Source organism: Puma concolor, chromosome C2 (assembly GCF_028749965.1).
Source record: "Puma concolor isolate L17-30 chromosome C2, mPumCon1.1.hap2, whole genome shotgun sequence".
Classification (NCBI taxonomy): domain Eukaryota; kingdom Metazoa; phylum Chordata; class Mammalia; order Carnivora; family Felidae; genus Puma; species Puma concolor.
In genome coordinates, this window is record NC_141675.1 from 62,490,161 (window position 1) to 62,512,798 (window position 22,638).

General features: G+C 38.7%; 1 long non-coding RNA gene across 3 annotated transcripts; it reads left to right on the forward strand.

The window, feature by feature from the left end:
• Nucleotides 1-412: 412 nt before the first annotated feature.
• Nucleotides 413-19,594, forward strand: LOC147577287 (uncharacterized). Of its 3 annotated transcripts, none has more exons than XR_015240108.1 (4): nt 413-619; nt 1,363-1,480; nt 2,658-2,739; nt 19,447-19,594. It is a non-coding gene; the product is annotated as an uncharacterized LOC147577287 (long non-coding RNA). The 3 variants fall into 3 exon arrangements; XR_015240110.1 differs by lacking the exon at nt 19,447-19,594 and adding an exon at nt 8,652-8,877; XR_015240109.1 differs by lacking the exon at nt 19,447-19,594 and adding an exon at nt 2,837-3,352.
• Nucleotides 19,595-22,638: the final 3,044 nt, after the last annotated feature.

Genomic DNA, 22,638 nt, shown 5'->3' on the forward strand with positions numbered 1-22,638 from the left:
TTTACTGCTTTATTTTATTGCTTAATGACTGGATCTGAAGTAATTGCACCATTTGACAGATATTTATTTGTAAAATGTGATTCATTCAGTCAGACACTTTTAGAATGATTTTCATGCCAAGTGTTAAAATTGTGTAGGCTCGAGTAGCTCTTTCAAAAGATGCAAACACGCATGTAAATTCCATGCATCAAACACATCTACTTTCGGCCCTTTTTATTACAGAAATATTCCAGTTGACAAAGAGTGCTAGTGAATAGACGGCAGGGACTTCTGGACTTTAATCAACCACAATCACTGGCAGAGTTCAGAATTAATTTCCTAACCATGAATCACCTGCAGACAATGAATCACGTTCTAGAGAATTTTGCCAAGCAAAACAAGCCATCATGCCCTGTACAACTTTTGAGGACAGGGCCATGGAAACTTATTTGACTAGCATAGTTGAAATAATGAAAAGAAAAGAGTACTAGAGAATAGTGGAACAAGCTATCAAATAGCGTCTGGTGACTTTCAGCTTCACAAAGACAGGGGAATCAAGAGTTCAGCATGAAAACATTCTCTGAAATGGTCTACTCATTGGTTGGATTTTCTGCTTAAATTGTAGCTAATGAGAATCAAGGTAAGAATTCTTTGTTAATATTTTTTTTTGGTTATGAAACATTCTACACATCATAGCACAAACGCTAGAACATTTCCACCCAGTCTTTAACCAAAGAATTAGAAACTTTTTCTTTAATTTCTGGTTCATACACAGTCTCTCTATGAAAGGAGAGTAACGGGGAATTAAATATACAGATAACTCAGATGAAAAAACACTTTTGAATGAAATAGCCAAGTCACTTATGTACCTAAATTATTGGTGTGATTGCCTCGGTTTTCCATTTTCTCTTCCAGAGAAACAAACATAGAACCTACAATTTTATTTGTTTCTAGGCATTATTAAAAAACTGGGATAAATTGTAGTTGCAAGACATGCCACAAAATATTTAGCATTTTATATAATATCGTCAAAATGGAATTGATTGTTTAAAAGGAAATACTTTTATTGTCAAATTTAAACAAAGTTAATCTCAAGCTATATCAACAAGTAAACAATATACAATAGTAAAAAATAAAATGGCCAACACGAAATATTTGACATGCATGCCATTACAAAGAAATCATGCACGCCATTGCAAAGAAGATAAAGAATAAATAGGAAATTCTTATCTAGAAAGAATAGTAAGTAATAAGAATGTGTGAACATGATAGACAAATATCAAAAACTCAAAGACTGGACAATATCCATGTTCATCAACTGGTTTGGATTTTTTTATCGATTGATTGATAGATTATTAACATCAAATAAATTTGCCTTTATAGATTCATCCAATTTTGGCATATGAGGAAAAAAAAAGAAGCAAGATTCATGTCATATGGCACAGAATGAAATAATTTTCCAGACGGGCAATCAATATTTCATTTTAGACCATGAAAACAGGTAAATCGAACTATAAAGTATCCATTGTCAGCCACTTTAGCCAGGTGAATGGAACACATTAACCATTATTATTATTAAGTGAAGCTAGCTGGAATTTTCATCTTTGACTTGTGTACCATTCTCTGTTTTTCACAGTGTGTTGCTTTCAGACTTTCTAATCATTCCCTCTCACTTACTGATTGCCTTGGCACCTGGGCTTACAATTCTCTTCCTTTCCAAGGGTTCTGTTATCATCCTGAGTGCCTGGAAAGACTGTGTTCAACCCAAAGAAACCCTTAGCTCTCTGTATGTTGGCCTCATCTCCAGTAACTTACTTTTTTGTGCAGTGCCCTCAGGCTCCCACCACCAAGTTGGGGTTTATATATATATATATATATATTTATTTATTTATTTATTTATTTTAATGTTCATTTATTTTTGAGAGAGAGACAGAGCATGAGCAGGAGAGGGGCAGAGAGAGAGGGAGACACAGAATCCGAAACAGGCTCCAGGTTCTGAGCTGTCAGCACAAAGCCTGACCCAGGGCTCAAACTCAGGACCTGTCAGATCATAACCTGAGCCAAAGTCGGATGCTTAACCGACCGAGCCACCCAGGTGCCCCTTAATATATATTTTTTAATTTTACTTATTTATTTTGAAAGAGAAAGAGAGGGAGGGAGGGAGAGGGTCAGAAAGAGAGGGAGAGAGAGAGAATCCTAAGCAGGTTCCACACTGTCAGTGTGTGTGTGTGTGTGTGTGTGTGTGTGTGTGTGTGTGTATTTTAGGCACCCACCACCAAGTTGTAAACGTAGAACCTTAATTTTTACCTGAAACTACTCCAGCTCTTAAATTGTAAATTTGCACTACATAATTATTTAACCAAGAATTCTTATTTTCTGTCTGTTGTTTAATTATTTCTAATATTTTAGTCTTTAGTCTCATGGTATAGCCATTAAATAGTTTTGAGAGCACTCTTGGTACCTTATATTGTTCTCAACACTGGATTTCCTTGGGGAAAGCAAGAAGTCAAAAGATGCCTGCTGTCATGAAGCTTACACTCAAAACCCTTAACCCTGCTTCATTCTCTTGATCAGTTCTCCCACATCCCCCTTTCCTACACAGCTTAAGTCCCATGATCCATCATTTCAACTACTCTGTTTTTAATATCCTAACTTATTTTTCCATCATCTACTGGCAGAAGCCCAAGCCTAGGAGACTCCAGCCACCTCCCTTCTCAGCGTATTTACATCAGTGGCTGACCATACATCGGAGGAAATCAGGTAACTGCAGATAAATGTCACAATAAATTCATGGTCTCCACAACAGCAAGGGGGCCCTCACCACTTCTAAGAAATCCCTTTTGCTATGTTTCCTCAGCTCTTTTTCAAGATCCTTGGGTACTTATTTCAAACAAACAAGCAAGTTTCCAGGACAAGCAGTTTCAAAGGCACCCTGAAAACAACTCTAAATTCATGTTGTGACTAACAGATCAGGGTGATGATTATCAACACAGGACATCTGAAAGCATCCTTCTTGAACCAGTCAGGCCTCAGGTATTGAGGCAAGTAGAAATGTTCTGGGCCTTGGCTGAGGTGGACCAACCGTATCTTTGCCTTGCTGTTCAACATTTTGTTGGGCCTAACTTTAAAATTCAGCTTACGATCAGCAAGAATAGTGAAAGGAGGAAGCTTCCCAGTTTTAGGCACCGAAAAAAAAATTGCTGCCTGACCAGCCATTGTAGCAAAAGGCGATTAAGGGTGTTCCAAAACTTAGTGGGGCCTTAGACAGTTATTAGACATTTTTTGGCTTTGGTTTTCTGTAAAACGTACATGGTAGACCAATTTAAGAGGCTTGTTGTGAGAAATGAATGGAAGAATATGTGTAGAGTTTAGGATATTACCTGGTCCCTCTTTTTTTTTTTTTTTTTTTAATTTTTTTTTTTCAACGTTTATTTATTTTTGGGACAGAGAGAGACAGAGCATGAACAGGGGAGGGGCAGAGAGAGAGGGAGACACAGAATCAGAAACAGGCTCCAGGCTCCGAGCCATCAGCCCAGAGCCCGACGCGGGGCTCGAACTCACGGACCGCGAGATCGTGACCTGGCTGAAGTCGGACGCTTAACCGACTGCGCCACCCAGGCGCCCCTACCTGGTCCCTCTTAAGCCGTGAGATAAATATTAGCTATTAGTTGCTGATCCCATTTCCACCTATAATTGTGGCTCCACCTCTCTTCTTACTACCACACCAAATTTCTGTAAAATCCTGCCAGTGTTTGTAATCTCCATTTCCTCATCTCTCTGCCATCTCTTCATACCCACAATTTCTTTGGACCTGTCCTCATTGAGGTCACCAGTGGCCTCCTTGATACAAAATCCCCAGAATTCTCCCTCCGGGTTTTTACTTTGTTGTTGTTGTTGTTTTGTTCTGTTTTTTGTGTTTTTGTTTTTATGTTTATGTTTGAGAGAGACAGAGCACCAGCGGGGGAGGGGCAGAAGAGGGAGACACAGAATCTGAAGCAGGCTCCAGGCTCTGAGCTGTCAGCACAGAGCCTGACGTGAAGCTCCAAGCTAGGAGATCACGACCTGAGCTGAAGTCAGATGTGTAACCGACCAAGCCACCCAGGCCCCTACTTTGTTGATCCCTTAGCATCATTTGACACTTGACCGCTCTCTTCCCACTATTTATGAAGAGGCACACCCCTTGATTTCCTCTAATTTTTTCAGTTACATTTATAATCCTCTTTTTCATGATTCTAGTCTGCCTACTTTTTCAATATTGGTGTTCTGCAAGATTCTATCACAGGGTCTTTCTTTCCTCATTCTACATGCTTTTCCCTTGTATATCTAATGTTGTCTCACAAGATTTCCATCTCTATTCTTTAGGGTGAAGACTAAGCTATTGCAAAAAAAAAAAAAAAAAAAAAGAGTGATGTAAAGAATGAGGTTTACCTCGCTCTCACCTAAGAGTCAAGGTGTACGTGATCCAGGACAGCAGCAACTTTGCCCTACACAGTCACTTAGAGACCCAGCTTCTCTTATCCTGCTGTTCTGAATCTCAGCACCATCTGGCTAGTCATTGTCTGCTGTCTGAAGCTAGGTTTCTACTAAGTTTAGGGTCTTCAGGAAAGAGAAAGGAAACAAGGAAGGTCAGGGGCATGAACTACTCTATAAGCAAATGGCATGAAGTTGCATACATTGCATCTATTCACATTTCCCTGGCAAGAATGTGGTCAAATGGGCACACAAGTCCATGGTGACAGCTGGGAAACGTGGACTTTAATTGGGCATAACATCAGGGAAAATGGGGCGTGGAGGGATAGATTTTAATGAACAACTGGAAGTCTCCACCACACTATCTACAAGCCAATAACTAGAAATTTTGTGCTTCAGTGCCTTTCCTTAGCTTCAGATTCAAACATCTAACTGCTTACTGGACAAATCCACTTCAATTTCCTCTTACACTTTAAATGCAGTAAGTTCCAAATAGAATTTTTATCTTCTACGTCTCATGATCCCCAAACTCCATTTCAGTGAAAACCAAAACCATTTCTCCTCTCTTGTTTCCTATCACAGCTGTAGAAATATCATGGTTTTTATCACCTTAGTAATGACTGTGCATTATCCTTCATTCTTTCTCTATCACTCTTGACCTCTGCCCTATATCAAATCTATCCCAGTGGCTTAGTGATGCTCTTTAAATATCTCTCAGGTCCTCAGATCACTGCTCTTCTACTACCTTGAGTATGTCCCCGGGCTTCATTATTACTCCACTTAAAATTAAAAATATTCTTTATGTTTCTGAATGGATCTATTTCCTCAGTTTAGACAGCAAGAGATCAGATAAAGATATTAGGTTATCTATTCTGTTTTGTACAGTGGTATGCAAAAGTTTGGAAAGTGGAGATTTATTTAAAATCTTATCTGAGTCTCACCCCTGAGTCGAGACACTGTGAGCTCCACTAACAAGAATGTGGATGGTGAGGGAATCTTGTATTCTCCACAATGAAGTCCAACTGGTCTTTCTAAAATATAAATCTAATCTTACTATATATGTTAGTTTTCACTTGCTTCCCATTGACATTAGAATAGGATCCAAATTCTTAGCCTGGCTTAGGAGTCATAGATCTCTAATTTTTACTTCCTCTTGCCATGCCCCATGCTGAACTTTTGACTCTAGACATACATAATCTCTTCTGTTTCTTGCACACACCATCTCTCCCTTATCTTGAGGCTTTGCGTATAACATTCTACTTGGCTGGAACTGTCTTCCTTAACCTCTGGCCCTTTACTTGATTAATTTCTAGTCATCTCTCAGATAGCAGCTTGATTATCATGTCTTCCAGGTAGTCGTAGGACCTTCTCTTGCCGATGGGATTCGATGCCTTCTGCTATTTGCTCCTTTAGGAGCTGGTGTTTACCCTCTATTACCCTTATAAGACTTCGTTATAGTTGTTTTTTGTATTATCTATGTCCCCATTAAAAATGTAAACTCTGTGATGGCAGAGACCATTCTGTTGCATCTGTAGAACTTGGGTCCAGTTAAGAATGTAATAGATGCTCATAAATACTTATTAAATATTCATTTGATGTTTGGATATATGAATAGTTTGGAATGAGAGTAAAAGCACTTTTACAAAAGTATTTAGTGGCAATTCAGAGTTCTTGGCACAATTATAATTAGGATGAATAGATTAATGCTATTCACTAGAGCACATTTTTATTTAGAAAAAAAATTTAGTAACACTTTGAGAGTAATGAACTGAAATAAACGATGCCAGGCCAGACATGGAAATGTCTGGATTCTTATTTCCCTTCCTTGTCTGATTCTTCTTGTACACACCACATACATAGGGCTCTTGCTTTCACCCCTCAATATGGTTCCTTGAGGCCTACTTGGTGAGAGTTACAAGGAGGCAGTGAGTACAGAGACACTAACCTATCGGATGGTCTGACTTTCCATTATGATTCAAACCTCCCTCATGAACGCTTATCTCAGGAAACTGTACTCAGCCATTCTGGCAATCAATCGTGAAGTGTGTCACCAGTGATTACTGATAATAAAATACCAATGCTTCTTAGCTCTTTTTATTTGTATATTAATTAAAGTAGGTTCAATGCCATCTGTATTATAGCATCGTTCTTTCCATTTTCTTAATCATTTTTCATTCTGGTGATTTTTTTTTCTTTTTTTAGTAGAAAAGAAATGATATAGTCTACACCAGAGCTGACATTAACAGTTGGATATGCATGTGATAGATCATCTAGTTACCTGGTTTTAAAAATGGAAGGATGGCTTTCTCTTTCAAGTAATTATGGGCACATTTATACAGAGAATGTGGAATCATCAAGTATGAGTTAAACAAGAGCAAGCTAAATTTAACACTATCAAGCTAGATGAGGGCAAAAGGGAGACTGTAGCCTCAGAGAAAGACTCAGGACTGAGCAAAGCAAAGGGTGGTATTGTTAGAAGAGAAGGATGGAGTTGTCCTTCTGAAAGCCCGTGGGTCCTAAGGAGCTGCATTGAACTCCTTCAGTCAGGAAGAAGCAGCAATTCCACCAGTGGATTCCAGCACATGGAAGTCCCAGGTAAGCATCTGTTACCTATAAGAAAAGATCTGAACTTTTTGCAAAGGCATTTAGGGGCTTGACTGCCCACCTATCAGTAACATACTAGTCGTTTAGAATTTTGTTTCTAAAACTGATCAGTTATATTTCAAACATAACATTTAGTTCTCCATTCAACTGCTGCTATGTTGCTATATCCAGCTTGTAATTTCAGGCCTCCAGCCTTAAATTAATTTAGGGCACAATTTATGTCCTAAGAGAAAAAGGGTCATTACAAAATGGAATTTGCACAAAGACAGGAGGTTCCAAAGAGAAACTGTCTCAAGGGCCCCTGCCAGCACAGCAAGTGTATATCTAAGAGAAAGGGGAAAAAGAGGCTGCCCTCCTTTAGGGTACCTCTAGCAACTTCATAGAAGCCTCACAGTCTACCTTGACCTGTTCTAGCACCTGATCCTACCAGACATCCCCTGTGGCTTTGCAGTTGGAGGCATCTGGAACACAGTCAGGGAGATCTGGTTACACTGGAGGTTGCAAAAGTGTGTGGCATGATAACTACTCTAGAGATTTGATGAAGAAAATTCTCAGTAGTCATGCAGTAACGCGATCAGGTCATGCAGACCCAAACACAGACACAGGCTCTTTCTTAATTGCATTATTCTTGTCTTTGGTTCATTTGCTATGTTTGTTATTGTTCTTGTTGCTCTTATTTGTTCGTTTTGTTCTTTTGGAAAGTGAATACTTTAAAAAATATGTTGGTGAGTTACGTACACTTGAAGAAAAACTTCAGAGGACCTCGTGTAATGTCTGAAAGAGCTCTAAGTCTCATTGTTTTTAAAATTTTAAACCTCAGACTTGCTGTCAATGAAGAATCTCTAGTCCATGAACGCAGCAAGCAACTGTTTTTCATGTTCCTTCACCTCTTCCTCAAATTATGTGTGAAACGATAGCATTGTAGAGCTGGCTACTCCCCAGTGAATCCTATGCTGTCCTAAAGATCATTTTCTACCACCCTGAAGGTTTAACTACAACTACATTTAATTGGCACTGGTGGGCAATTCATCGGGGGCGTTGTGGTGTGACTGTTCAGGAAATATCTGCCTGCTGTAATGCTGGCAAGCTTATTCCTACAAAATCTCACAAGATCACTTGTCGAAACATTTTGTGCTGCAATGTTGATGATATGCCCAGTTCAATCAATCAATCAACAAATATTTATGTTAAATGCCTGTTCTATCACCACTGCTAAGCTGAAACTCCTGCCCTGTTGACCAGTGTGCCCATGGAAATGGTATTCAGGCAAAGGTCAGGGTGGTCTTTTTCTGACCCCAGAGGACGCATGCTGTTTCTAAGAGTTGTTTCTAACTCTTCCCAAATGGAAAAACCAATTAATTCACCAACAAATAGTTACAGTTTTGTGTGCCCACATTCTTCAGTAGGCTTATATTTCTTCTGGTGTGGTGAAACTCTCAAACCAAGGTCACTCCCTTCTCTCTTTCCTTCCCTCTTTCAATAGCAGTTTGTTACAGTGGCACCTAACATTTCTATAGAATTGTGTAGTTAACAAAGTATTTTTATTCTTAACCTTGCCAACAATACTGAGAGGGTGCCGTTTTTTTCCTCTTTTACAGCTGAAGAATGAAGAGGTTTGGATTTGTCTAACGTCATGGCCAATAGGGAGCATGGGAGCATTCCCTAACTCCAAAGTGACTTTCCCCCGGAACCCCATTTCTCTCTGCCACGTATAAGGCACTGTAATAAGTGAAGGAGTTTAGGAATAGGAGTAACAATATTAATAAAATAGTTTTTAACCTCAGAAATGTAATATCAAAGGTAACCCAGTGATTTTGTCTCCCTCTACAGCAGAACTAAGAGCCTGTGCATTTCGGAATGCTGGCTTCATATCCAAATAGAGATGACCCTAGTCTTTGGGTCTGCCATAGTTGCCTGGCTTCACACGAATCCCACTTGTGTAACTCTAGCTGGGGACTGATCCAAACTACATTTCTCAGAGCGATGCTTCTCAACAGCTGCTCATCTAGCTGTACCGAAATGCAGTGTCTGTTTCTTCACCTTTCCCCTGCCCCGGCTGTACAATCATTGCAGTGTGGCTGTTGGCCTGGACCTATCATGCCAGTCAAACAGTGCGTGGTAAGGTCATGATCGAACTTCATGTCACTCAACTCAAAGACATTTTTTTCTCCATCTTTGACTTGTCGAGAGGCAGAACAGCATAACGGCAAACAAAGTATGGAACTTTAAAGTCATACTGCCTTGGTTTGACTGCTAACTCCTCTATTTACTAGTTGTGTAATCTCAAGCAAGGGACTAACCTCTCTGTGCTTCACTTTCTTCATCTATAAAATAGTACACCATAGTACAGGCATCAAGATTCAAGGAGTTGATATATAAAAAACCGTGAGAAAATGTCTGATGCATATTAAATGCTACAGATGTTAGTTGTTATTATTTATTGCTACCTAAGCTGCTTGACATGTTAACCGTTTTTTTTTCTTCTTTAGCCGTAATCTTCCATTGATCTCTGTGGCACCATGTTCTCATGATTTTACTCTATCCTCTCCAATAATTTTTCTTACTCACCTGTGTAGACTCTTTCTTTTTTTATTTTTTACTTAACAAAGAGCTGTTTGGGGCGCCTGGGTGGCGCAGTCGGTTAAGCGTCCGACTTCAGCCAGGTCACGATCTCGCGGTCCGTGAGTTCGAGCCCCGCATCGGGCTCTGGGCTGATGGCTCGGAGCCTGGATCCTGTTTCCGATTCTGTGTCTCCCTCTCTCTCTGCCCCTCCCCCGTTCATGCTCTGTCTCTCTCTGTCCCAAAAATAAATAAATAAACGTTGAAAAAAAAATTTAACAAAGAGCTGTTTAATTTCTTCAAGTTTCACTTATTCTGTCCATCCTTTTTATTAGTTTTCTATCCTCAGAAATCTCATCAAAATCCACACGTTAGAATACCAAGTTTATTCAAATGTATATGCATGACAGATTCTCCCCTAAATTCTCAATTGACGTACCTACCTACCTTCCTGCCATCTCTAGTTATATATCTCATGTACAACTTAAACTCGGTATTTCTACCCAAATGGGTCACATTCTGGCATTCTGGTATTAATAAATATAACCAGAAGTCAATGCGTTATTGAAGTTAGCTGCCAAGAAATCGTCCAGAGCACTCTGTCACCCTCACCTCTAATAACCAATCCATTGTTAATTAAGTCTTAAAGATTATGTATCCTTTGATTTAGATATTTCTCACAGCCCATCAATGCTACTACCGAGTCTCACCTGGACTATTGCAATAGATTTCAAAGTGTTCTCTTTTCATTTCTTGGACCCCTGTCTCTCCACTTTCCACACATAAAGTAAAACAGTCTTTTCAAACACGAGGAGATCCTAACATTATCTGCTTAGAGCATCTTGATATCTTTCTTATACTTTTGTAATAAAGGCAAACTTACCCTTTCACTGAGCCCACAAAACCATATCTCAACACCTTTAAGTATCTCACCCTTCCTCTTCTTTCTTACTACTAAATAACTATTGTTTCATTTCATTAACAGCTTCCTGCTCCCTCTCACTGCAGGGCCTTTGCACACACTGGTCCTTCCGCTCTTTCTCTCCTCTCGGCCTCATTAGTGTCTATTCACCTTGACATCTTGGCTGTATCATCACATTCTCAAGGAAACCTTTTCTAATCCTCTTGATTGGATAAACTTCATATTTCTTTGTAGGATTTATCATGGTTGTGTTTTTGCATTCCTCCATGGATCATGTCTGCCTCATACAGTAGACTGTAAACTCAATGAAACGATGCCTTTGGGGGGAGGTGGCTATTATTTATATTCCTAGGACCTGATTCAGAGATGTTGCTCCAATATATATTGGTTGAAGTAACAACTCTGGCCGCTCTGAACGCAGCTCTGTTCCTATAGCATCATGTCTGGAAGAGCGTGGACCTCATTTTACAGAAGAATTAGCCACGTGAATATAGTATACGTCAGAGACACTGCAGGCTTGGTACCAGACCACCACAATAAAGTAAATATTGCAATAAAGTGAGCCAGATGATTTCTCCGGTTTCCAGTGCATACAAAAGTTACGTTTAAACTACACTGTAATGTATTAAGTATATGATAGCATTACTTATTAAAACAAAGGCCATACCTTCATTTAAAAATACTTTATTGCTGAAAAAAAATTCTAAGCCTCATCTAAGCTTTCAGTGAGCCGTAATCTTTTTGCTGGTGGAGGGTTTTGCCTTGACGTTGATCACAGCTGACTGGTCAGGGTGGTGGTTGCATCTAAATGGCATTTAGAATGGTGAATCCTTTCTAAAAACTTTTCATTTTACTTTGCCTAGATCCATCAGAGGTATCACTATCCATGACAGTTATAGCCTTATGAAATGTATTTCTTAAATAATAAGTCTTGAAAGTCAAAATTAGCCCTTGATACATGGGCTATAGAATGGATATTGTGTTAGCAGGCATGAAAACAAGATTAATCTCATTGTACATCTCCATCAGAGCTCTTAGATGACCAGGTGCATTGTCAGTGAGTGGTAATATTTTGAAAGGAATCTTTTTTTCTGAGCAGTAAGTATCAACAGTGGGCTTAAAATATTCAGTAAGCCATGTTGTATAAAGAGACATGCTGTCACCCCGGCTTTGTTGTTCCATTTATAGAACATAGGCAAAGTAGATTTAGCATAATAATTCCTAAGGGTCCTAGGATTTCCAGAATGGTCAATGACAGTTGGTTTCAACTTAAAGTCACCAGCTGCATTAGCCCCTAACAAGATAGTCAACCTGTCCTTTGAAGCTATGAAACCAGGCATTAACTTCTCTCTAGCTATGAAAGTCCTAGATGGCATCTTCTCCCAGTATAAGGCTGTTTCATCTACATTGAAAATCTGTTGTTTAGTACAGCCACCTTCATAAATTATCTTAGCTAGATCTCCTGGATAATTTGCTGTAGTTTCTGCATCAGCACTTGCGTCACTGTGCATTTTTATGTTACGGAGACACCTTCTTTCCTTAAACTTCATGAACCAAACTCTGCTAGCTTCAGATTTTTCTTGTGCAGCTTCTTTACCTCTTAGGCTTCATAGAATTGAGGAAGGTTAGGGTCTTGCTCTAAATCAGGCTTTGACTGAAAGGAACATGGTGGTTGGTTTGATCTTCTATCCAGACCATTCAAACTTCCTCTCTATCAGCAATAAGGCTGTTTTGTTTTCTCATCATTTGTGCATCACTGCTTAATTCCCTTTAAGATTTTTTCCTTTGTAGGAGCACCTGGGTGACTCAGTCGGTTAAGCGTCTGACTCTCAGTTCAGGTCATGATCTCTTGGTTTCATGAGTTCGAGCCCCACGTCAGGCTCTGTGCTGACAGTGTGGAGCTTGCTTAAGATTCTCTCTTTCCCTCTCTCTCTACCCCTCCCCTGCTCACTCTGTCTCTCAACATAAATAAACAAAACTGAAAAAAATATTTAAAAAAAAGAATTTTTCCTTTGCATTCACATGTTGGCTGTTCGATGCAAGGGCTTAGCTTTCAGCCTGTCTCGGCTTTTGACATGCCTTCCTCACTAAGTCCAACCATTTCTAGCTTTTGATTTAAATTGAGAGTCATGAAACTCTGCCTTCTGCTTGAACACTTAGAGGTTATTGTAGGATTAAGTGGTCTAATGTCAATATTGTTGTGTCTCAGGGAATAGGGAGGTCTGAGCAGAGGGAGAGAGATGGGGGGAACGGCCGGTTGGTGGAGCAATGAGAACACACACAACATTTATGGGTGAAGTTTGCTACTTTGTAGGGGCACCCAAACAATTACAATAGTAAGATTAAAGATCACTAATCGTGGATCGCCATAAAAATATCATAATAATGGAAAAGTTGGGAACATTGGAAAATAACCAAAATGTGACAGGGATGCAAAGTGAGCAAATGCTGTTGGAAAAATGGTGCCCATCGACTTACTAGACATAAGGTTGCCACCAACCTCTAATTTGTAAAAAAACACAGTATCTGTGAAGCACAATAAAATGAAGTATGCTTATATACATATGCTAATTATGGCAGAGTAGCTACTTGTTGCACTCAAAACCTGCCCCATTTGCATAGATGTGGTCACAGGGATTGAGGCCAAATGAAGTAGAGTTTTGTTAGGCAACATCTTAACTTGCTGACTGACAGGCCTGTACGAATAAAGCATTTCAATTCATTTTGTCTTTTTTTTTTGTTTAATGTTTGCTTATCTATTTTGAAAGAGAAAGAGAGAGAGAGAGAGTGTGTGTGTGTGTGTGTGTGTGTGTGAGCAGGGAGAGGGACAGAGAGAGGGACAAAGAGAAATCCCAAGCAGGCTCTGTGCTGTCAGTGCGGAGCTCAACATGGGGCTCTAACCCACAAACAGTGAAATCATGACCTCAGATGAAATCAAGAGTCAGACGCTCAGCCAACTGAGCCACCCCAGTGCCCCCATTTTGTCTTCTTAAGATCTCTGAAGCTGAGATTGTGGGTCCTTGTCTACCCGTGGGCAGTATTACATGACCAAAATGTCACAGAATAATTTTAGTTTTTAGCTGTATCTTATTTGTGCTCTAATGTTTAGCCAGCTTTGTTATTCCCCCCACCCCTAAAAAAGAACTATTTTATATTATAATGACTGAACTTAGGCCCTACTGATATTCCCAAGCCATAGTAAGGGAAGGAGCTGGGAATGGCATTATTTTACTTTCAGAAGGGCCAGAACTACGTCAAATTTTAGCTTTTTGGTGACTTCATAGATGAATAACCACGTGGCTGCTTTCACAAAAATCAGAAGAAGTTTGCAGGCCTTTCCTATTCTGCAGCCCCATGCCTGTAAATGTTTAGTAATAAAATAATTATTTTGCAACCTCAATGTTCAAATGTCAGAGACTCCAAATTGATTACACAAACAACATTTGATGACTCTGCTTGATAATTTATTAACAATTAACATTGTAAGATCTGTTTAAAAAAAAATCTGGACAGTTCATTTGAATGGCCACAAGAGAGCAGTAAGAAATTAAAACTGAGGAAGATGAGTCACAATCACTCTTCATGTATTAGGAAGAACTGAAACAGAGAGCTACTTTTATTCGTTCTTAAGCTTCGAAATATGGTTTAGGCTTTCTCATTTTTTAAGCCCGTTAGAAAGGACAGCGTCCATAGCATTGGTAACTGAACTAAAAAGTACCTTGAATTAGGGCTTTTAAGAATCTCAAGTTTATATGTAAAAATAGGAAAAAAAAAAAGTACTTTGGGCAAAGGTACATCTTGAACAGTCATCTGGCCTATCCTTTCACGTTGTGCAAGCCAGATAGAAAGGTATGAAACCCATTTGCAAAGTCCCACAGAAGAGGATCCTGGCGTCCTGTTCTAGAACATGGCCAACTCTTTAAAACGTTAATTACTGGAAAATAATTTTTATGAGTCATCCACCTCTCTTCTGTTGTAATTTAGCTACTATTTCAAATAACATTTTGGAGACCTTGGATCTTTCCCTAAGGTCCATTCTATTTCTTTATATGTCCCCACCTTTCTTTGCCCATACAAATTTGTGTCATTTTTTACTTAAAATTTCAGGTCCTGTGAATTTATAAAATGAATTTAAAAAGAATTATTAACAAAATGACCAGCAATAACTCCAATATATAAGATGCTATGAAAAATTGGTCTGCAAAAGAGATTAATGGCCAGTAAAAAAATAGTCAAAAGGCATGATTAGGCAATTCACAAAAGTAGAGTGTCAGCCAATAAACACACAAAAAAATTGTTCATGCTTAACAGTAAATAAAGAAATGCAAATTAAAATGAGGTACTTTTATATTACTAGATAAGCCCAGATTAAAAAGAATTACAATGTCCAGTGTTAACAAGAGAGAAAAGCCATTTGTAAACACTAGAACAGTTTTCATGAGGACAGTCTGAAAATATATATCAACAAAATTTTAAATATGAATTTCCTTTGACCTAGAAATTTCACTGTTAAGAATTAATCCTATGGAAGCAATCAGACAAATAGAAGTATACGTTTTAGTAGTAAAAAAGAATTGGGAAAATAAAGATTTAAGTAGTTCCAAAGGGAGAATTGGTTACATAAATTATAGTGTATCCATTCAAACGGATTATTATGTAAATCATTAAAATTATGACAAATCTATATTTATTGGTATTGAAAGCCTGAGGTGTATTTTAAGTTAAAATGAGATTGAAAATATCATAGCATGATTTCATTTAAAAACGAATTGGGAATGACTACATAAATCTGGATAATATACCCCCAAAAACAATGATCTCTGAGTAATAAACTCACAGACTATTTTTTCTTTCTTCCATAGAACTTCTATAGAGGCTGCTTTTGCATTTATTTGTTTTTAATCAGTTAATACATATTACTAATAAAATCAGTAAAAAAAACAAAATAAAAATAAAAAACATATAAAGCTACTACTATATTGGAGCAAAACCCTTAGGAAACTCAGAATTTGGTTTGGTGAATTTGTAACAAGTTTCAAGTTTACTCTCCACATAACAAGTTGCAATGAAAACACAACCTAACAAGAAAAATATCTACGATTATCTATATTTTCTTAATAATATGAAAGAAAAATACTTAACAACAAGCTCCCAGAGTATAGGGAGGTTGTGTCTATATGCTGCTAATATAACCAGGTGAAAACTAAAAAAAAAAAAAAAAAAAAGCATTCAAATAATTCACTTCATAACATAAATAACCTTGCTTTCAGGAGGAAAAAACAAAACAAAACAAAAACAAAAATAAAAAACAACAAAGAAAACCCTCCTCACCCGTTTTTTCCCTCTTTTTCCCATAAACAAGCCAGTAGCCTGACATCCAAACCATTTTTTCTAGATGTTCTAACTGATCATATTGTCACCATTGATTTTTTAGGCCCATATTATTTTATAATTAATATCAGGAAAAGCTTTCAAAAGGGTTTTTGCTGAAAATAGCTTCTGTATAGCTGAAGGGGTCCTGTGTAAAGACACCTCTCTTTACTGCAGACTTGGAAAAGAATCCTGTGTTTCCTGCTCTAAGCGACTCCCAGGTCTTTATTTTCGACCTTGTTCAAATTACCTCCGTGACTTTTAAAACTATCAGCTACTGAATATCTCCTATGAACCTAGTACTAGATTAGACCTCAAAACAAACTGCAAAATAAATATTCTCCTCAAAAGACAGCAAGCAAGCTCGCAGAGGCTCAGTGCCCTGCCCTGAATGGCACAGACTAGGACGGTAACCCCTGTGCTCTGCCGGCCCCAGAGCGCTTCGTCCTTTTTTTTCCTTTTCCTTATTCTTTTTTTTTTTTTTTCCACGTGGAAGAAGCCCTTTTTCCCAATTGCTTGCTTCTTTCTTCACAGCATTTCCTTAGCCATTTCAAGCCCATTTTCCTCCTACCATTGAACCCTTCCAGATGCACAAAAAAAAAGAAAAACGAAAGTCTACAAGGAGCATTTGAAGATTAACATTTCAATGTTTTGTCATTTTCTCCCTGCTTATACTTGCTTGGAATTGAGAGTTGGGCTGCAGTGAATCGCCCTGAATCGGCCTGAGGTATTTGCCCACTTGCCCTACTTTATGGTTCTCATTGGGGAAATGAGAACAGGCATGTTTGCCACTCCTGTTGGTTGGTTGCAACATCACTTCCCCTTAAAAATGCATTTTATCAGGCTGCCTGGGTGGCTCCTTCGGTCAAGTGTCCAAGTCTTGGTTTCTGCTCAGGTCATGATACAACAGTTTTGTAAGTTCAAGCCCCAAACCCGGCTCTGCACTGACAGTGCTGAAGCCTGCTTGGAATTCTCTCTCTCATTCTCTCTGCCTTTCCCCGACTTATGCTGTCTCTGTCTCTCTCAAAATAAACAAACTTTTTTTAAAAAATGCATTTTAGGGGCGCCTGGGTGGCGCAGTCGGTTAAGCGTCCGACTTCAGCCAGGTCACGATCTCGCGGTCCGTGAGTTCGAGCCCCGCGTCAGGCTCTGGGCTGATGGCTCGGAGCCTGGAGCCTGTTTCCGATGCTGTGTCTCCCTCTCTCTCTGCCCCTCCCCCGTTCATGCTCTGTTTCTCTCTGTCCCAAAAATAAATAAAAAACGTTGAAAAAAAAAATTAAAAAAAAAAAATGCATTTTATCCTCCCTAAAAAAAGAAAACAAAACTGTGTCATGAAGATGAGAAAGCAGAAAAGGAAGTTAAGAGCCTCTGCTTTATCCATCACATCTGAAAATAAGTCTTTAGCTGCCAATCAAATTGTGTTTGGTAGGCAGAGCTTTTAAATATCCTCAGCGGCGCAGCTCATGGGATGGCTTAGAAGAGAGGCATTGAAGATCTGGGTGCACGACAGAGAAAGCATTGCCATAAACGATGAGTATATGCATGGGTCATTTCCAGCCTTCCTTCTGGCTACTTTTGAAAAGGAATGACATCACCATTTCCCGGCCTTTGCTCTCTTTGGTGAAGAGGTTTCTTGAAGTTCTGAGATCTCCCCATTTTTACCACAATCTCTCCCCCACGCCTCTCTTTCCATTCCCAAGGCTTTTGTTTGTGGATGCTTTTAAATAACATGTTGAAAAAAAAGAAAATAAATTTAAACTTAAAAAAAAATCCAAAGGGAACAAAATAGCAAAAAACATTTAAAAAGGGAATGGGCAGGAAGGTAGGGGAGGGAGGGGCAGGGGGAGAGAGGGGAGAGATTAGAATCACAGGTACTTCCTTCACTACTGGCTCACCAGAGCTTTGGGTGAGTCACCTAACTTTAATCCTGTTTAAAAAAGGAGATGTAAGAACACTTCCTTAAAGAAATTCTATACAAGCAGATACAGTAATATTGTAAAACCTCACTGAAAGATGTTCCTATAAAAACTCCCATCATAGAGATTTAAGGTATTAACATTAAAACAGGAGGAATGTCACTAATTTTAGTTGCTTTATGTTTAGAAAATGGTTTTTTTAGTAGAGTTAATATGTTATGTGGTAATGTGAGGTTGCTCAACTTAATTAAAATAAAATGTCAGATTCCAGTTCTACTAACATTCACAAAGTACCTAGCATGTGTTAGGTTCTCTCTCTAGGGGCTACTAGAAACTAAATGAATTCAGGATAATGAAAACTAGTGAATGTAGGACCCTGACGAGAATTAAGACAACTGTAGAAATGAGGAACAAAAGGATGAGCTCTAAGTTAGTTATACTAGAGTATAACTAGAGTTAGACTCTGAAACCAGTCTTGAGTTTTTTCTGGTTAGTGGACTTGGATAAACTCAGTGATCGGTCTTTTGTCTATCCACCCAACAACAAGGATACTGAGAATAAGATAAAGTCCCTTTTCTCTGGAAGCACACATGCCTGCATAGGAAGACAAAAAATAAACTAGTAAGTCAATGAAGCAACAAATAATATTAAAGTGTAGTGAGTGCTGTGAAGGAAATAAAATAGGTGGTTGAAAGAGAATCCCTCGGAGAATTCTTTAGATCAGGAGGCCCAGGAAGAGTTGTCTGAATTGAGTGACAAGATGGGTCAGCGGAGACCTAATGGTTGAATGAGAAGGAGTCATCAGTGTGATGAGGCAGGAAAACAGGCTCTCAAGAAGAGGGAACGGCCAGTTCAGAGGCTTCAAGGCAGAACCAGGAAGAAAGCCATTGTGCACGATATGCAGTGTGCAAAGAGAAGGACAGTGGTAAGAATTGAGGTCAAGAAAATGGTACAGCCCAGATCATGTCAAGCATTTGAATACACAAAAAGGAGTTTGGAAGTTGATCAGAGTGCAGTGAGAAGTCATTGGAGGATACTAGCAAGAGAGAGAAACAACCTTATTTATTTCACTTTGTTTTTTATTAGAGGGAGAGATAGAGGGTGAGCCAGGGAGGGGCAAGGCAGAGAGAGAGGGTGAGAGAGAGAATCTTAAGCAGGCTCCAAGCCCATTGTGGAGCTGGACTCAGAGCTCGATCCCAGGACCGTGAGATCATGACTTGAGCTGAAATCAAGAGTCGGACGCTTAACTGACTGAGCCACTCACACACCCCAACATTCATTTTTGAAAGAAAATCCAGGCTACTTTGTGAGGGAAGGAATGTAGGGGAGCGAGAATGAAAGGCAGGAAAACTGTGTAAGTCAGCTTACATGCTAAGGCAAACTTACGTAAGAAGCTGTGTGAGTCATGTGAGCAAAGATGGTTCCATGGACCAGATTCATTATATGATATTGCGTAGGACTAGAGGTTTGTAAGGTCTTTGGCAGTGTTCCTCTGAACAATAATCACGTTGTCTCACGAACTGAACTTGTGGTGACAGTCACAATTAAAGCCCAAAACAGATAAGCCACAACTCTATACTAGAAAAAACACTTTTGTTTTGAGTGTATTATGGTCCTCTTCTCCAGCTTGAGAGCATTGTACCAGAACTCAGAACGTGGATAATACGCTGTCTTCAGTTTCCTCACTGTGACCCCCTTGGATTCGCAATCTCCCCAACCATCGCAGGCAAAGAAGAGAAGGTAGGGTCAATAAGTTGCTCATGTTAACACGGAAAATGAGGGGTAAAACTGCTAGCAGAACACAGGTACTAAGTCTGGGCTTCAGTAAGGCTGTAATCAGAACCACATTGCATTGTAACAGGAAATCTGGGCTTCTAAGAACTGCAGAGTGGAGACTTACCAACTGACCTAATCGTGCAAAGAAAATGTCAAAACGCAATAACAGATTTTCATACTCTTGTCTGCCATCAGAGCAGAGGATGGGGCCCCTGCCCAGCATAGATCACGAAGTACACAAATATCCAGGTTCCATGTTTCAGTAAAGAGTTTTGTTTCAATGTGCCAGATATTGTTAAAAACACAAAGAAACTTGTTCATAAACACCAGGCTGTCTCCTGATCCAAAAGCCCGTGTTTATTTGTGTGGTCATTGGCCTACATATTTTAAGAATCATGTAAATAATAAAGTCAAACTACTTTATTTGGTAAGAGTGAAATTGATGGCCCAATAATCAGACACATTCGTGGGCTGTTGTATCTGCACATATGCGATTGATGAGAAATAGTGACTGTATACATGTGAGAGAATTTATAAAAACATACTTCAAAATTTACAACTTCCTTTAGGGGAAACAAAAGCTTTTCTCCTCTTTGCTTCATGAACGCAATGAGAAAATAGAAATTAAAAAAAAAAAACTATAATGGCTATCCATTAGCTATATCTCCAAGTTAAAAGAAACACAACAGTTGAAGACCTGGAATAGAAAAATCTTTCTAATCGTTAAATATAGTCGGCATAATTGAATGATTTCTCACTTCTTAAGTTAGAGGGAAAAAAGTAGGTAAGTCTACTTCTGAGAACGAGGAAGTGGCCCTCATCCCCCCTACTTAAACGCTAACCAGAAAGAAAATTAAAGTTGGAAACGTCTTCCCTCACACTGAAATAAAGTGCCCCATCATAACTAGTGTTTCAAATATGTAAATGTTTCCCTGAAATGCTCTCACATCTGTTGTAGACCAACAAACGATTCTTTTTGAAACCAAACATTTGACCAAGTAACGATTTTTTTTTTGTATGTCCCTGCTCTTCTGTCTGTAGAAACCTGTAACCTCAGAACGCTGCTCACTGCAGATGGGGGAGCCCAATCTAACGTTATCGCCCGCTGTCAGCCAATTTTTTTAAAGTGCTAATAGAAAACTTAACATTCCTTTTTAAAATCTGTACATGCATTTTTTAGCCCATTTTTACATACTTCTTTTTCTCAGATCAAGCCAGAGATCATTTGAAATTAGCATGTAAATAACTCAAAATCATTTTCTGATTTTTGGCAAAGCAGAGCTGGTCATTTGCCGATCTTTGTGCCTATGTCTGGAAGGCAGACTTTTCACTTTTGCACTCGAGTTGACAACTCCAGTTTGATCAGAGCACACTTCTTCTCAGATCCTGCGTGAGACTTCACCACAGAGCTCACCAGACAGCTGTTGCAGAGAGATGAAAGCTAGTCAGGAAGATGAAACCGCCTGGATCTTCCTGGCCCACGTGCAAATGGAAGTGGGGTTTGCATGGGATAGCGAATGTACAAGGCAGCTTCTGTCGATCTCCGTCACAGCACACGCTCTCCGTAAACTGCCAGAGACGGAGCTGAGAGAGAACCCCCAGGACTGAGAAATAAGGAAGGTCAGAAAACCTGGACGTGGTAAAAAGAAAAACAAAAAAGAAGTAAAGCTAGTTCATTTGTGTTGTGCACATATTATCTACATAGGCTAATTAATGCAGAGCCGGTCAATATCAAGATGATCAAAATGGAAATGCAAAGCACCCAATGAAGTCAGAATCAAATCCGCATCCCCCCACACACCATGCTTTCACTGCCAAGTCACGTGTTGCATTATGGCTTTTGTCTATGAACTACAACTTGCAGGGGGGCAGTTGGCATTGTTTTAAATTGTAATGTTATGGGAGAGCTGATTAATGGAAGTCATAGATGGGATGAAATGTCTGGCTTTGATTTGAATCAAGCACACAGAGATTCGTTTTGGGGTATCAGAACTAATAACAAGTAAAAGCAGGAAATGATACCTACGATAATTAAAAGGAAAAAATTGCAACTTCAGGTGTGTATGTAGAGTTCTGTTTCAAATAATTCTTATTTGCAATCTTATGAGTGAACATAGCTCAGGATAAAACAAGGCCAATATCTGAGCTTTAGCTAGCAATGTGAATTAAGAAATCTATCTAACTCTTGATATTACTACTTAAAATATTATAATTCATTTTAGTGTTCAACAATATCAATTATTCTAGTCTGTTTAAAATCTTTTAAAAACCTCAAAATATACTGCTTATAAGCTCAGGGTTTAAATAGGGTCAAACATATGCACTGGTAGGAAGAGAGATTAATTTAAAAATTTGGAATTTTTCATTGAGTTATATGAAATAAGTAAGTAGTTCTTTCCTGAATGTTAAAGATGACAAATGTCCCCCCCCAACCCAGACCCACTTAATTACAGGGTCAACATCATCATCACTTAAGGAAAATATTTAACATAAATAATCTTAAAATATTAGTATAAAAGTAACTTTCAGGAATGTATTGTTTAATCTATGATATTACAGACATTTCCACAAAGTATTTAGCTCACTATGATCCATTATTTAACTGGAGATATTAGGGTTATTTAGATTCATCTATATCTAAATCCAGTAAATATATTTATAAATATTATCTTTATGTTGGTCCAGGGAGCTAGAACATGAGTTTCTTGCCATGCAAAGGGGGCTGGAGGAAAACCAATTTAAATAAATTGAAGATGAATGGTTCCACTTACATAGTTATCAATTGTTTTCTTTCCAAATGATCTAAAAGAATATCCTGTTTTACTTCAATGTTTAGCCTCAAACAGTTTTGATTACTTTCCTTTTTCCATCGCTATGTTCACACTCTTAATTTGAAAAATAAATAATTTGCTTCTACATCATTGTTCAATCTTAGAGTTGTGAATGACCTACCCAGATAATAAGTGGTTTTTCCGTTATTGTCGAGCCTCTCCAATGACCCTTATCCTAAACCTATGTCAAGATAAGTAGGGCATTTGTGAA